Raw genomic sequence first — 18417 nt, forward strand, 5'->3', positions numbered from 1 at the left:
CAACAAAACAGTTCCATGATGTAGGTTTAAATCTTATAACTCATTTGTTTGGTTTAATAGATCTGGTCCAATGGGTTTTTTTTTTTTTACATTAAATTTACGCATAGCCTCGAAACGACAGTCTGGGTGGTGGTACCGCTGAAAATAAATAACAGTAGTCTTCTCTACTAGAGAAGCGTTATTTATTTGAAGTAATGCAATAGCAGCTATCTCGTTGTGAAGGCAGCCACAATATGAGATAAAATTAAAACGATGCCCTCTACGCTACATACGTACGTTTATGGGTTAATTATGGTGTATTTACACCGATACTATATAGTTAATATCATATAGCGAACTGATTGGGAGAGAATTAACTAGGTACCCACTGTTCGCATTTCTGGCCTTCAGGCAATTTAGGCAATTAGTCCTGCTGCTCCGACCACATACGGAGGAGTCACGCTAGTCAAGAGTGAACAGATAAAGGGGTATTCGCGATGAGCTCTGGTTCACCTTCTACTGCAGTGGTGTCCAACCTTTTTCCGTACAGTGGCTATATTCAAAAAAATTCAGTTATTTTTCTTTAGTGAGTTATATTTTCCGTATCTTGTTGCATGTAAAAGTAAAATTGAAAATATCCGAAACTTTTATTAAGTACAATGCACAATTACACTTACTGAACAAAACATATAATGATAAAATTTTTTTGATAATTAGAAAAATTTAAAATACTGTTTTATTTCACTTTGCTCGCGGGCCGTAGGTTGGACACCTCTGAGAATCAAAAGTAACCCCTTTCGAGAATTAGAAAAGTGATTTTCTTTTATCCCGACAAATACTCACCTGTTGTTTCGCAGAAGAGCGTTAATCTACATTTTTCCGTAAAATTTCCATATCACTGTTTACTGGGTCCCAGTACCTGAATATCCGAATGACACTGACATTTTCATCGAGTGGATGTGAACGAGGATTTTCCCAAATGAATCTCATCGCCAGCGCAACCAGCGCTTCGTTGATGGAAAAAACAGTTTCTTAAAATTGAAGGCCCGCCGCTGACCCGCTTCGATCCAGCAAAATATGTCGATTCGTGGTTGCTTCGGAAACGTCATTCAGCAACCGAACAAAAAGAGGAAGAAAAGAAGTGGGCATAGGATAGGTATCGGCAACCTGCGGTTCTTTAACTTTACAGCTCACATGAAGCACAATTTGAAAGGGAGTTAGAAAACTTAAATATCAAGGACATGTGGAGTACAAGACTAAAATGCCTTAAAACTGAAATTGAGGATTTGGAGAGGCAAAAGGCTGCCCTTGCAATTCTACACAAATGGACTATTAATTATATCAAAAATGCCTCTTCACTCAAAAATGTTTGCCGACTCCTGGAATAGGATGTCGGATGATATACTTAATAAAATTTGGAATATTCTACAAAAACTTTATTATGAAATTAGATTTTTACTTTTATTATTTTATACTTATTTTACTCACATTTTCTTATTTTTTTTATATACTTGAATAATAAACTGTGTTAATATACTTAATTTGTTGTTATTATTTCAAAAACGTTACTTACTAAAGCAACAATATCAGAAAATGCTTTTTTAGAGTACTGTACTTTTCATATCCTTTTAATTTTCAATTTTTTCTGATAGCAAAGAATGAGTACCGGCACGAATTTTTTTACATAAAAAAGTACTGCTCATTACTGATTATTTTTCAAAGTTCGTTTTAACCTATAATGTTATAAGTAATAAAATTAATTTCTCGAACGATTGAAAAAATTAAGGTGTATTTGTTGTAAAAAATTATTGTATGTGTCCATTTGTAAAATCGATTATGCACTCAGAAAAATTAGTAGCCAGTAAGGAAATATCGTAGAATATTTCCCTACTGCTACTGATTATTGAATGAATAATGTACAGGTATTAATTAAATCGCAAGATGGCGTTGTAATATCTCCCTCAGGTATCATTCAACTAAACTGCATGATTATTTAATGAACATCTGTAGAGCTAGTTGAGTATCTAATACCATATTTATTTATTTATTATTTATATTCATCTGGGAACAGTGGTTTGATTTTTGTGACAGAAACCAAGAGAATATTTGTGTAGTGTTTACACCTTTCTACAGTGCAGACAGCTTGCAGGAGCTGTCTAGCTCATGGTGTCTTGTCAATATACATACAGGAATTTTGCTAGCAGGGATAAATTGGTGATTATCCTCTACTATAATAATTGTATAGACAGTGAATCTACTGACATCAAGAAAAACCTGAGTAGGCGCTCTGATTCTCATGATCATTCTCCGGCTTGGAAGTAAGGAGGTGAAATTGTCTATAGCCGCCAATTTTGGATATTTGTTTGCTTTATCTTTTAATTGTTTGTTTTTTTTTAAACAAAGTGTTGATTGGTCTTTAATTAAAATAAATCAGCTTTATCAGGTCGTCCACCACAGGCGAGTTATGATTCATTTTTTTTAATTTACTCAATATTTAAATTCAATAGATAAAAAGTTACTAATGATCGCATTAGTATATATGGAATATTGAGTTTTATAAGGAATTAAACAACTGAGTTTTAATTCCTTTTATCTGGAAAAAGAAATAATCACCTTAGTGAAATTTCACATCATGGAAAAACTAATCAGCTGTGGACTTTGTAAGATTAGTATAAAATAAAATAGCGACCATTTAATTTGCAGATGTGTAATCAATCAATTTGTCTTAGATGCAGTGGAATCAAGTCATATCGCAAATCTTCACATGCCAGTTAAGCTTCGTACAAATGTAGTTTACATAAAGCTGATGCAGTGAATAAACAATCAACATCTAAAGTACTTCCTGGGCCTTCAAGCATAATGAATACTTCATGAGACTCCACTACATCTACTGATATTCGATTTTCTGAGGATCATATAGAGCATAATTTTATAGGTAGTACTCAACGCACAAGATTATGGTCTCAGTTCCACACTGTTCTCTTTCTCAGAATCTATTTACTTTTAATGGTATGATTACAGATCAACTCAATGTAGATGATGAAGATGCTGAGATGTATAAGAAACTGTCTTTATTAACAGGAAAATGTGATCGTATGATGAACTATCGATTAAAATTAAATGATTCTTGGCGATTAATAATTCAATTAGTTTAAAACTTAAATGAAAAACTTGTAGCATTATTAATACATAATTCTATATTAATTTCAATTCTGACCAATTCAGTATCTAAAGCCAATTTTAATGGATCAATTAATAATGTGAATTTGAAAAAAAAAATATTAAGATAATTACATCAGAAATAGAGCTAAGAGAAGTTACAGGTAATGTCGATCTTTCTGGTATAGAAACAAATGTTACCCTTTGAATATGATACGCATACATTTTAGTATGATGTCATAGATAATAAATTATCGAAATTATTTTTGCTTTCTAAAATACTTCCAAACGGATGGAGAATCTGATTTTGAAATTCAGAAACAAAACTTATTAATAAAGGTACACAGACCCGATTTTCATAGTATGAAGATCACACAAAACAAGGTAAAGAGAAAATATAAATACATTTATTTGTAGGCCTCTCCCTCTGTCACAGCTTCAATCTTTTTACTAGTCTGCAGCTAGTAGTTTCGGTTGACTAATTTTCCCTGGTGCAATCCATGGGTCTTGCATTTGTCTAGACCAAATTCCATCCTAATACCTTTGCTGAATTCTTCGGTGATCTGTAGTAGTTGCTGGAGGTTCTCTCGGTGCCAGCGTAGAGCTTGATGTCGTCCATGTACATCAGGTGGGTGAGGGTGTTCAGGTTTTTCTTTCCTTCTTTTGGTGAGGGTGTACAGGTTCTTTCTTCCTTTTTTGAGGTTATATTCGTACTTGCTACTGTTGAGAATGGTGGATAGCAGGTTAAGTGGTAAACAGAACCACAATGGGCTAAGGGCATTCCGCTGAAAGATTCCGTTCCTGATGGGAATTGATCAGGTTGTGATGTTTCGAACTTAATGGTGGTACTCTATTTTGCCTTCGTTTCTCCTAGAAGGTTTGTCACTATAGGATTGACTTTGTAGATGTTCAGCATCTCTATTAGCCAGCTATGGGGCACGGAGTCGAAGGCATTATGGTAATCGATGTACGCTGTGTACATGTTGCGGCGCTCTTGTAGGCTTGCTCCATAACCGCGGCATCTATGATTAATTGCTCCTTGCCATCCTTTGTTCAGCGGCTGGCATCCTGTCTGCTGTTAGGCCTTTATGTTCTGGCACCCCCAAAGAGGTCCGATAGGTTTTACAACATTTTACACCATTTACATGTTGCACGTACTTCGGACGCTGTCCTACGTGTAGGTTTCAAGCTTGCAGATACCTGGATTACTGAATTCACAATTTATCGCCTATTGTTATGGGTAGAGTTTTATTGTTTCTTGTGTTCCCTGTATCAGTTAAAATTAATTTAATAGTGTTCAATTACTAATTTAAAGTTTCTGCTAACAGCTGTTAGTAAAGGCAGCCATATTGGAGCCTACTTTAATATTGAAGCCTAAGAAGTTAGTTAAGCTTATGCTGAGCTGTGTTTAATAAATTTTGTGCCGGAATTAGAAGATTGTGGTTTATTGATTGGTGGTTCTAAATACCGGATTATTGAGTGCATTCTGGATTATAGAGTAAAGTATCGTTGAAAACAGTATACTGATCGTTACAGTGGGAAGATAACAGAAAGTTCAGGTTTGGTTGTTTCTTATGGTTTATTTCTTGTGCTCTCTCAGATTATGCTATAAGAAATGGAAAGTAAACTTACTAGGAAGACATAGCGAAGGGGTAAAGAAAAGGAGGAGGAGATTGGCGCTTTTCCCCCACTTCCTTCTAGGGTTCAAAAAATTACATTCAGATCAAAATAAGAAGTTAATGGATGCAAAGTATCTAAAAGGAATATATCCTAAGTTAGGTAACATAGGTGGATCATGTGGTGAAGCTTCTACAAGTGCAGGAGCAATTGGGAGTAGTAGATCTAATCTAAATACAGCTCTTAGTCAGCCTGTTGAAAAGCAGACGGTATTGTGATTAGGGTGCGCAAATATAGGAAATTAGGGAGGGGATTGAAGATCTCCAAATATTCTCAGAACCTAACTCATTGGATGAGGCAGAATTTCAACAAGGGGATTTGGAAGTTGATATAGAAAGCTTTTACAGAGATATTAGTAGGAGAAGTACAGGAACCAATGTAAGAGAGAGAGTGATATCATTGTTAATAACATTCATGAGCAAAAAATATGGGCAGGGAGATGTAAATTCAATATATGACTTAATTACTAAGCATAAAAATTATTAGTGGATTATACAACAAGTGAGAGTAACAAGATAACAAAGGCAGTTTCAAATTTTGTGTTGGATAAGTGTATAGACTTAGAAGTAATTACCACAGCATTACTAATAGACAATGAAAGACTAAAAGTAAGAGTAGAGGAATTGCAGACAAGAGATGCTTTATTTGATAATTTAGTTAGAGGTCAATCATTTCTGTCTTTGATGCTGTTGCTGTTAATTGTCCGGGAATCAATAGCAACAGCATCAAACTTACGCAGATATGATGAAACATCAATGTTCACAGGCTTTGACCCAACAAGAGGGTAATACTAAGGTATTAAAAGACTCTCAAATTGAAGAAAGGGTTATGAAAAGTAAGAAACCACACCGAAATAACACTGTTATATTGAGAGCTCAGGATGATAATAAATTTGCAACGTCAGGATATAAAGGATGTTGTTATTACAACTATAGAACATGATTTAAAAGAACGAAAGATAAGGAATTTAAAACGATTAGGAATAAAGGTTTATTGATTGAAACAGACAACAGGGAGGATTTAAGTACGATTATTGAGTCAGAAGCACTGATTGAAAAGGGGATTAAACAAGATAAAATTAAATTGACTAATCCAAGTTTATTAATTTATGATGTACCTAAGGAGATGACAAAATAAGGAATTGTAAATGACTTGTATTGTAAGAACCTGTGAAATTATGGACATATTGAGGAGGAAGTGAAGGAGGGAATAACTTTTAGGTTTAAAACTGGTAATAAAGGCAATTTGATAAATTGGGTAATTGGGGTTGATCCTCAGATGTATAAGATTATTTTTCAGTGGGATAGGTTTTTTATTGTCACATAAATTTAGAAAATTCATCAAATAAATTTAGAAAATTCACAGTAATAGCTAAATGTCCAAGGTTTGGACACTCTGCAAATTATTGTTCCCATAAAATTGTTTCATGTGGACATTTTTGCCCAAGAAGGGCATGTGTTTGCTGACTGTATTAATAAAGATAAGGGTCCCACGTGTGTCAATTGTAAAAGGAAAGTAAAAAATTGTGATCATTCAGTTAGGGGTAGTAATTGTCCAGAGTATATTAGAGCTTTGGAAATAGCAAGTATGAAGGTTAATAATGGATAGTGAATTTTTATTTGAGCAACATGGAGTCTCCAAATATCATAGTGAGGATGATTATATAAACATTATGTAATTAAATGCACAAAGGAGTAGGTCAATAATGGATGAGGAAAGGGTTATGGCCTATGAGATGAATTTAGATATTGTGTGTTTCCAAGAGTCATATATTGGTCGCTTTTGAGGGGTAGACAAAGTGACTGGTCTTGCTACAGCAATGGCAATGCATATAGAAAATGATAAAGCTAAATCAGCAATTGTTATTTTTAATAAGTGCATTAATGTCACTTATTTCTGGTATGTGCACACAGAATGTTATCTCTGTGCACCTACCAACTCCAGTGATATCATTCTGTTTAGCTTAAATTTTCTGTCCCCCTCTCATGATATTGAGAATATATTGCATTGTCTGGAATCAATTATGGAAATTGTGCGTAGTGGAAACCTTTTCTTTGCTGTTGATGCAAATGCCAAATCAAAACTGTGGCACAGTTCCATAATTGACCGCAGAGGTAGCATGCTGGTAGAATTTATCTAAACCATAATTTAAACGTTCTCAATGTGGAGGGGGAATCCTCCACATTTCAAAACTTACATGGAAGTTCTAATATTGATGTTATCATTGCAAATCAGCAACTTACCAGGAGAGTTTGTCATTCGGATGTGGTGCTTGGTGGCATCAACAGTGACCACAGGGCCATATTGATTCATGTTTTACTGACTGATCTCCATTTAGATAGAAATTTGGGATTTGATCATGTAAGATTTTGGTATAAAAGGATTAAATGGAAATAAATTTGCGTATTCTTTAGAAATATCTTTTGATGATAATATTTTGAGTCAATTAAACAGTTCGAATACTGTTCAACATGCATTTTATGTGCAAAATGCTCTGTACAGAGCTTTACTGTTAGCTGCCAAAAAGAAAAGAGAACTGCTACCAGATAATGTATCTCTAATATTCACCTGCTCCTGGACATGACTGACTGTTTGTTTGTTTGTTGTTTTTTAACTTGCCTATTTGCATTTGACAAAGACTTTTTGTCTTCATGCAATTATATATTTTGTATATTACTGTATATTTTGTATATTTAATGCTGAAAATGTCTCGAGTCGAGCACCCATGTACTCTTGTTTATTGTGCATGTGTTCCTCGCACCTTAGTCTGTAAATATTCACACCCTTCTGGTACAGAACCGTCCCTGGGTGATCCAAGGTTTCTTGGGAAATAAACTGATTTTAATAATAATAATAATAATAATAATCTTTCAAATATAGATTTTTGCATCCTATTGCAAAGAAGAAAATTATTTAAAGCTGTGTTCTCTCTACTTGTAATAAACTTAAGGTAAGCCATCCTTGTTTGATACCCAAGTATCCCAAATATTTGTATAAACAGTGTTCTTTGTGAGCTTCCTCAGAATACAAATGACCCACCACTGTCATCTTTGTTAGCTCCATCTTATGTGCTTTCGTGAGTAGCACAGTGTTTATAACCGCTATCCACCCCACTGATCAGAAAATGTGCAGGTTAATGTGGGCATGTGTTTATGTAAGGGGCGGCTCCTAGAACGTCAGTTCAACACCACCTCGTATCTCCGTGAAGAACAATATCACTACAAATGGGCCAGATATGTGTGTGACGTCGGTTTGTGTGTATTATATGTGTGTTCTGTTGTTATGTTCTGGCCGCTTGGCTACCCAGAAGCATCAATCACCTGGACAGATGATTCTGGGTACTCGTCGACACCACGGGAAGGTGGACCAGTTCCAGTAGATGGGACACCTATGGTCTCAGAGTATGAGACAAAAAAAAAATCTTTCTCTGGGGCCCACTCCACAGAGAGAAAAAAAAAAAAAGGAAAAGAAACCCGAAAGGAAGAGAAAGAAAAGAATAAAAATAATTAATTAAGATAACAAAAAAATAATAAAAATAATAATAAAATAAAATAAATATATATACTAAGTATATATATTGGTTTTTCGCATATATACGCAAATATACATACATATATATACCAAAATGTGAAAAGGAAAGACCAAGGGGGGGGGGGGGAAGAGACAGATAAAGAAAAGAGTAGATCTTACATTTGTGCAACAAGTAAGAACAGCAGCATAAAAACACTTCGGTGCCAACAGATAGATGAATTTGAGCAACCTCGTATCACTGGAATCATACTTTTCCTTAGTTCAAATACTTCTTTAGCAAATACCTAGAGCATCTGAAACTTACCACAGTCTCTTAAAAGTATAGCTTCTTCTCCTAGAACTATACACTCAAGAATTTCACGTATCGCTGTCCTGGCATTGTCATATATTCGGCAATAATATAGTATGTGCCGCCAGCCTTCCCTCGCCCCGCAAAAACAAAGGTCCGTTGTTTTGTCCGCAAAAACAAAGGTCCGTTAGGCCTAAATAAAAATTAATTATTTTTATTTAGGCCTAATGCATATAATTTCTCATTCATTCACCCGTGCCCTGTTAACAAAAATTACGACTGTAAACTAGGTGTAAAGCAATTGCGAAACTTTTTATCATTCAAAAAAGTCACGTTCGGGATAAACAAGTTGGTCACTCTTCCAGTAGGTATGGTATCCCATCTTTTCTGCCATAAATTAATTATTTCATTCATACATCTTTTCGTTTCGCCTCTACAGTCAGAGCGAATATTTATGTCTATACCAAAAATTTCTGTAGGAATTTCCCTCTTAATACGGTAGCAAAAACCACGATACAACAAATGTAGATAGATCCAACGGTAGGGCTCCTGCCAACACCTGCAGCGGGGCCAACATTCTGCACACATTTAGAATACCAAAAAGCATGATGCCTTGTATGGAATTTAGTTTAGCCCGAAAAGTAGCTGTTTTAACTCTATGGAACCAGGCTCCTGCAGCGTACGTAGTTATAGGAAGGAATACTGCCTTGTAATACAGAAACAGTGTTTTATGTGATATGCCCCAGTCAGACCTCGAAATCCTAATGATAGCACCAGAAAATTTCCTGATTTCAATGCTTAAATATAATAAGTGCTGGTGAAATGATAACTTACTGTCCACAATAATTCCCAGGTATTTGGTATCAAGGACCATAGGTAACTGTACACCATTCGATTTGATCTGAGGAGGTCGATTTATATCTAAAGCTGTTTTAAATAACATCATTTTAGTTTTCTAAGGACTAATAGCAAGCTTAAACTTTGAGCCCAAGAACTTAAGTCTGTCAGCACACTGCTAGCTCTCTGTTCTAAGAGTGAGCGAGATCGTCCTGCAATTATAATTGTCAGATCATTTGCAAATGCCAGCACATAACAATTAGGCAATGTGTGAACCAACCAATTCTGTAAGACTAGGTTCCAAATAAGGGGTCCCAAGACGGAGCCTTGACGACACCCTCTAACAACCTGTTTTCTTAGCTCAAAGTGCTTGGACTTCACTAGCACATATCTATTTGAAAAGTAACTGTTGAAAAGCATTATAATTCCTTGGAACAATCAGCGTTTCTTATCTGAGCCATCGCTGCCTCTCACCAATCAGTATCAAATGCGCCTTCGAAATCCATGTAGATTATGTGCACGTTCAATTCACGTCAATGAGGCAGGGAAGTTTTGTGCTTTTTTTCAATCCATGGTTAAATTAGTCGGTATGAGGCGATACCGAAGAGTTCGCCCCCAAGAAAATCAGGTTTTTCGTCCAACAGAAGAGGCAACCCGCCATCAAAATACAAAATTTACAGACATATTTTATATGAATATATAAGGTAATTTTGATGTGCCATTAATATGATAGTTTATATCGCCATATTCAGTAATTTCTGACTGCACAGTTAAAATCGCCAATAGTCTGACACGATGGTAAAAGACTGAGATCGAATCCCATCTATGACGGAAGGAAATTTTATGGACTTTTTCACTCTGTGGCTGAGTTAGTTCAAGGCCGTTTTGTTTTTTTTTATTTTATCCTGAAACTTGGGTTTTTCTTCCAGTAAAATAGAAAAACCTGACAGAGATACACGGATGAGTGAGTTTTCTCAGGTGACCCTAACACACAGCTCTTAACTCCATCTTCAAACTTCCATTCTGAACAGTCCATAGGAATCTATGGACTACTCTGAATATACATGATTCAAATATATTCCGATGATATTCATCTGGAATCTCATATTCATAATATATATTCATTAATTTTTTTTTTATTAGAAGTTTCTTCTCGATAAAAACATAAATAAATAAATTGAGGTGGTTCCAAATACGGAAAGGACTTTAGATCGCCGTTCAATTTTTCACCAGTTTTGCGTTATCACCAAGATTTCTTAATAATAGGAAATAAATTATTTTTGCCTGGAAATTTACTGCTTGACAAAATTAACTGAACATTTAGAGGGCGCCTCCGTAGTCAGGTGGGCAAGAGCAGTTGTGCGTAGCACACGCTTTTTGATTAGACTGGGGTTCAAGTCCGTGACCACGAAGTACAGAGGATGCGGAAAGGTCAGGAAATGACCAAAGCATATCCCCGGAGCAATATGGCCTTAGCTGCTTTTGCTCCTAAAACCAAAAAGCAAACAATAACATAACAGAACATTTAGAATATGTGAGGTAACTGCTGCAACTTGTGAAGAAGCAGGACAAAATTTTTTGTAGTGGTACCAAAATTTTTTGGTACCACTATATATTTGGTGTGTACCAAACTATAACAATGAAACGAGTTATTAGAACTTCTAATCTCAACGATGTCCATTTCCACTTGCAGTCTGCCAAACCCTATGTACTTTTTCTGACAGAATCTCAGTTATCGGTTGATTCAACTACTGCTGAACTCAGATGCCCAAATTATTCGCTTTATGATTCCTTTCTTCTCACAGGTGGTACTTGTGCATATGTCCGTTCCAATATTCCCTGTCAGAGACTTGGAAATTTGAAACCTCCTCTCTTTGGTCTTCTCTGGCCTAAACTCTGTCTACCTTATTGCGTAAAATTCATCTGTTTTCTCTACCGTTCTCCCAACACCACTAATAACTTGGAGCTCGTTGACTTCCTTTCTTTGCAACTTCACTTTCTCCAGTCCAACTTTCCTAAGAGTGAGGTAATTTTCCTTGGTCGTTTAAATGTTCACAACTCCAGCTGGCTTCGGTTTTCGAGTCACACCGACCCAGCTGGTCGAGAAGCTGAGGGTTTTGCAATTACTGACCTTGCAGAGATTGTTCATTTACCTACAAGAGCACCGGACAATCCTAATCATGCATCCAACACGCTTGATTTTTTTCTCACAAGCAACCCTTCTAAGTACACGGTCGAAGTGAAAGGACCTTTAGGCACTTCAGATCAAAACTTGTTGATTGTCTCTTCTCCAATGGAGCCTTTATCTCACGGCTATTCCCAACCTCGTGTTATTTGGTATTACAAGAATGCAAAATGGGATGACCTGCGAGATTTCTTTCGTTCTTTTACTTGGTCAGATTACTCTTTGAAAACTTCTGATGTCAACATTTGCTCAGATCGTGTCAGTGAAATTATTCTTGCAGGAATGGAATCCTTTATCCCAACACTCCACTTTAAAATCTCGTCCTTTATCTAAACCTTGGTTTTCCAATAAATGTGCTAAGGCTGTTCAAGAGAAGGATGTTGCGTATCGTAATTGGCTTCTCTCTAATCCTTCAGTTTCATTTTCTGGCTACACCAAAGCGCCCACCAATTGTAAAGCAGTTATTAATCAGTCCAAAGTAGAGTTTCAACAGGCTAAGAGTAGAAAACTTGCTTCTTGCCCTATGGTAGTCGAGCATGCTGGTCTCTTGCCAAAGCTATTGGCTGCAAGTTATTGCCCATCTCTGCTCCCAACTCTGTCCACCAGATGGTTCTGTTGTCACTTCAGCCAAGGATAAACCTGACCTGCTAGCATCCCATTTTTCTTCCAACTCATGTACTAATGATCTTGGTAAAACAGCTCCCACCATTCCCAACACGCTCCATTCAATGCTTCCTGTGGCCTTCCATCGAAAGGATGTCAGAATAATTTTGACGAATCTTGATGCTAAGAAAGATCCAGTTCCCGATGATATTTCTCCACTTGTTTTCAAGACCTGTGTTCCTGAACTTACTCCAATTCTTTGCCGCCTTTTTTCACTTTCTTATTCTAAAGGTGTTTTTCCTTCTGCTTGAAAATATGCCCATATCCAGCCAATTCTTAAAAAGGGTGACAAATCCCTCCCATCTAATTATCGTCCCATTGCAATTATTTCTACTCTTTCTAAAATAATGGAGAAATCAATTAACCGCCAACTCTTAAACTACCTAGAAACCTTCAGTCCGAACAACGATCGCCCGTATGGATTCCGTCAGTGTCGATCCACTGGTGATATTCTGGCTTATGTTACCCATTTATGGACTAATTCAATGGAAAGGTTCGATGAAACAGAAGTAGTTGCACTTCACATCCCAAAGGCTTTCAATCGTGTGTGGCCTAAAGGTCTTCTAAACAAATTTCCATCTTGTGGATTGCCAAGTAATTTTAGTAATTGGTTATCCAGTTTTCTCTCTGATCGCTCACTGAGGGTGATGGTAGTTGGCTCTCTGTCTTCTAACTTCTCCACTAATGCCGGTGTCCCACCAAGGCTCAGTTCTTTCCCTCCTCTTTTCCTCTTGTATATTAATGACCTTCTTCTATTGACTGGAAATCCTATCCATATTTTTGCCTATGACAACACATTACATTCTACTTTCCATTTTGAGAAAACTTGCCGTGCTCAATCATCTTCAACATCTCGAATATCCTTTACCAATTCCGTAAATACCGATCTCCAAGTATTTCTCCAGTGGGGCAAAGACAACTTAGTATATTTCAACCCTTCTAAAACTCAGTCTTGTCTTATATCTCGCAAAAAGGATTCTTTTTCTCCTATGTTTATCTTTAGTGACACTCCGATATCTAGGCAAAATGATATATCGCTTTTGGAAGTTACTCTGATTTCTAATCTCTCTTCCTTCCTCTGTATCTAAAAAACTTCGTTTTCTAATTCTTTCCTCTGTATCTAAAAAACTTCGTTTTCTCTTTCGCTCTCGGCGTTATTTTTCTTCCAAACAGCTGTTTACTCTGTGCAAATGCTTTGACATGTCTTTAGTCTCTGGATCATACTGGTACACCCAGCTTTCCTCATTTGTCACCAACCGATCAAAAAAGTTCTCAACCTCCGCATTACGAAATTCCAACTACTGGCTCTCACATTACATTCGATATTGCTTCTGCAATCGTGGAACCCATCGTGCAGCGACCTTAGACATGTGGAAATGGTCACGGGAAATGGTCTGCGTGGGTAGTACAATGGTATTGTCACCATCCTCCTCGATACCATGTGGAGAAAACCCGGTTCATATCCCATCGAAGACGCCAGGAATTTTAATGTGGTTTTTTTTTTTTACTCCGTGGCTGAGTTTGTCTATCTCAGGCGTAGAGAGCAAGTTTTTTCCCCCCAACAACTCGTGTTTTTCGTCCAGCAAATAGGCAATTCGACCAGAGAACACGCTCAATTTAGAGACAAAATAAATACAGTATATGGATATAAATTTCTTAAAAGTGATTTAAATCAGCTTGAAAATGAAGAAAAATTGAAATTTGAAAACAAAAGAAAAAAATAATTAATCTCAAAGAAAATCTAAATGCAACAACATTTGCTTCGAATTTTATGCTGCATTGTTTCTTTTGATTCCGTAAGGAACTTTTTCTTTTCGACATGTGGAGTTCATATAATGCCACATATGTGCTTTTGAAAAAGGAAAACACATTCGTATTATCATCATTCTCTCTGAGTAAACACACGATGACAATACTCCAAAAAGGAGAAAAGAATTTGATGTTCCTTTAATTGTTAATTTTATCTATAATTTATTTTAATTGAATTAAGATGACAAGAAAAATATCTCCAAAAGATCAACTCCAACTCTTTATTTTAAAGAAAAAATGTTCTCTTGTCATTTCTTTTCCAATTTTGAAAAAGGAGAAATATTCGAATAGAAAAATATGGTTAATGAGGGATGATAATAATTGTAACAGGAATACTGTTAAGTACTTGGTATTTTCGACTATTTTTGGCAGTTGTTAATTGGTGGATAAAATTAAAGAGAAATGTGCTGTAAATTTGGCGCTTCAAACAATAAACCATTTCTAATTGACTTATACCGGAACGTTCATCTATAGCAGTTGCTTTCAATTTTACAAGTCTGAAACATTGAAAATAATAAAAAGAAAAAAAAAAGTTTTGTATTCGTATATCTCCATAGAGTGAAATGCAATATACTCATCATTATAATCTTGATCATCATTATCATCATCACCCACATGTTCTCTTCCTTATATCAGGTCCACGAATTATACCCTGCTAAATGTAATCGGTCAAAGTGAAATAAATGCAAAGCACAGAACATGTTTTAAAGTGGAATGTTTTAAAGTGAACATAACCAGAATGGGTCATGTCAAATATATCAGAAAACACGTGCAATTTACAGACATAATATACACGGTGCAATACGGGCTGAAGCGTCTAAAGCCCTCCAACAATAACAACAACTTCGGGCCATGTAATATGCATAATGAGAATGAGGTATAGTTATAATAAAGGAATAGGTATTAAAATAAATAAAATAAGAAATAACTGTATTGGGTGGAATAATTAGTGCGAATTGAATTATATGTAAAAAATATATATATAACCTATTATTTTTTAGGACACCCGAATAATTAAATTCATCTGCCGTGGTGTGTGTTATGGCTGTTAATTGCATGTGTGCTTCGATCGATTTGTCTGTTTTTCTGGACGAAAAACCCCACTTTCTGGGAGAAAAACCTTGCTGTCCACGCCTGATACCGACTAACTCAGCCATGGAGCGAAAAAAAGACCATTAAAGTTCCTTACGTCACCGACCGGATTTGAACCTGGGTCTGTTCCATTCAGCGTGTGGAGGTCGGTGACGACACCACTATGCTACCTACCCGCGCAGACAATTATGTATAAGAAAAAATATGTGTTTGTAATTGCAAATGTGATATGATTTAAAACATCTTAACTTATCTAGAAAACTTCCATGTGATCAATGATTGCCAGTATGGATTCCGTCAGTGTAGATTCACTGGTGATATGGCTTATGTTAGCCATCTATGGACAAATTCAATGGAAAGGGTTGCTGAAACTCAAACAGTTGCTCTTGACATTTCAAAGGCTTTTGAACTCTTTGGCATAATCTTCTAAATAAGCTTCTATCTTATTGTTTGCCAACTCTTTGTTATTTGGGTATGCAATTCTTTAACCGCTCAGAGTGGGCGATGGTAGAGGACTCTTTGTCTTCTTATTTCCACTAACGTTGGTATTCCCCAAGGTTCGGTTCGGTTTTTTCACACACTCGTTTCCCCTTTTATATTAATAAACTTCCTTTCATTGACCTGAAATCCGACCCATAGGTTTGCCAATGGTAGTATATTGCATTCCACCTTCCAGTTTGAGAAACCTTACGTTGCACAAACTTCTACAACTTCTGGAACATCCACTATCAGTTCCTTAAATGCTGATTTTCAGGTAATTCTCCAGGGGAGCAGACATATCGTATTTGATTTCATGCCATTTAAAACTGATTTTTGTTTTATATCTCGAAACAAAAGGATTCTTCTGCTCCTATGCTTATCCTTGATAGCAGTCCGATTTCTAGGCAAGGTGATATATCTCTATTGGGGATTACCCTGACTTCTGTCTCTCTTGCTATAAGCACATTACAAATATTGCTTCTTCTGCATCTAAAAAACGTGGTTTTCCCTTTTGCTCTCCGCGTTACTTTTCTTCCAAACCGCTGTTCATTCTGTGGAAATAGCAAATCAGCTCTATCATATTGTTCCCACATCTGGGGCAGTGCCCCCAAAACTTCTCTTAAGCTGCTATATTCCTTTAAAAAGAGGTCAGTTAGATTAATTGACTATCTCTAAAAGAGCCTCTCCACTCTCTGTCACATAACGTTCTTTTTCTGCTGCATGCCTTTCTATGATTAGTTCAATGGGCACTTTAATGGCTTCTGTAACTCTCTCTCTCTCTCTCTCTCTCTCTCTCTCTCTCTCTCTCTCTCCCCTGAAGCAGCCCACAACACGTGCCCCACATAGTTACCCGCAACTAGTCTAGTAATTTTACTGTTTAACTTAAAACTCACGCAACCAACTTTTCTACTTCCTCATTCATTTGTTCAACTTCGGTTCTCCGGAACAACTTTCCATCATATATGTAATTCTGAAAAATACAATCTACAGTAATTTAAATTTAATGTCAACAAATATCTTCTTTCATTTTCTCGAACTTCAACCCTTGAAAGGTATTATTCACTGCAGGTTCAAATACTTCTCCTGTTTGGGATGTTCATAAAAAAAAAGACATGATTATTAATCTAATTAATTATTTTTATGAAGAATAATTACTCTTCTTAATAACCACTCTTACACCAAGTGAAATTAATAATATAATCTATTAACCTTATAGCCCAAACCACTGTACATTTAAGGTGACGTTTCAGGCACCTTAAATGCATAGTGGTTTGGAGTATAAACTTAGTAAAATAAATTATTATTAATTTCACGTGGTATAAGAGTGATTATTAAATATAGTAATTAATGTTCATTGAAAACAACATCGTAACGTCCTTCCCTAACTATATTAGATTACCTTTAGTGAAAGAAAGTTAAATTATATCATTGAAATTTAAATGCAGAAGGAAATTGAACATTAAATTATAATGACTACCAATTATTATATATCAGTGTAAATAGTTTTACTTGTATAATAAATGTTTTATTTTATATTTCGTAAGTCTGCATCTAAGTACTAATGAAACAGTCACATCTTGTTCTATATATACAATTATGAGTACGATTCTCATTTCCTGGGATTTCCTGATCAGTATTAAAATCAATAAGAACACATCAGAGAGCAAGTATATCTCGCAGCCAACTATTTAGGAGTAGGATACGGATTCGTCGAGCCATCAAAATATACGGATGCTCTGACCGCCTATTTAATGGAAGGTGTAGGAATATAAAAAGATAAATACTTCATATTATTGTGTTCAATTATTTCTATGTTCTATAAACAAAATGTTTCTTAATGCGAGTGCATGCCGTTGTTTACTCAGAACACTGTGTGGAAGAATTGCTTGGTGGTTCCAAATGAATTGTCTACACATTTCTTTATTATCTGGATTTGAACTCCATGTAGATACAATCCATCAGACATTCTACATTGGCACGTTACAGTTTCTATTCCAGTTCTAACAAGTTTAGTTCTTCGAAACATCACTCATCAATTCTTTGATGGTCCATCTGATGAGCCATTCAATGAAAATAACTTTGATTCATCATTACATGAGTTGGTAATTTAAATTTATTCAAACCTTTATGATACAGATATATACAGAGCCAATGTTATGAGGAAATGAGATTTTGATTTTTTACAGCACTTTCTATTTGCCATTTTTGAGTGTGTCGTTCTAAAATTTTAAACAAAAACATAATCGGAAAAGTGATGAGCCAGAAGCAAAATGTAATCTCTAATATTAAACAGAATAGATCACTTAAGTTGGATGTGCATTGAGCACCAAACATCGCTCAGGCGCCAGTCTGTGTTTTTTTTTGCTGAGAGAAAAAGCAGAGTTTTCGAGAGAAAAAAATGCAGCCCCCCCTGAAAGCCTCTTCTCTGAGACTTAACTCGGTCACGTATTGAACATGTCCATAAAAATCGCTATCTTCATTGACATTATTCTAATTCGTGTCTTTTCCACCATATGGTGGAAAAGACACGAATAGAAGGGATATTGAATGTAACCACATTGCTATCCGCAAGGACATATGATGTAGCCGTCGGCACAATTAATGGTTCTACCGAAGGTGAGAGGTAATTTATCTCAGTACTTATTATGCATTCCTTAAGGCTAACTTCTGTAGCAGTTTCAATAAAACATGATAAATAGATACTAAATACGTTGCA

At 35.9% G+C, this 18417-nt stretch overlaps 1 long non-coding RNA gene across 1 annotated transcript in view; it reads left to right on the plus strand.

The window, feature by feature from the left end:
- Nucleotides 1–18417, plus strand: part of LOC150089782 (uncharacterized) — an 87169-nt gene that overhangs the window by 40233 nt on the left and 28519 nt on the right. The gene's annotated exons all lie outside the window — the stretch shown is intronic.

The sequence above is a fragment of the Mastigoproctus giganteus genome, chromosome 2 (assembly GCF_048544385.1).
Source record: "Mastigoproctus giganteus isolate SK-2022 chromosome 2, ASM4854438v1, whole genome shotgun sequence".
NCBI lineage: Eukaryota > Metazoa > Arthropoda > Arachnida > Uropygi > Thelyphonidae > Mastigoproctus > Mastigoproctus giganteus.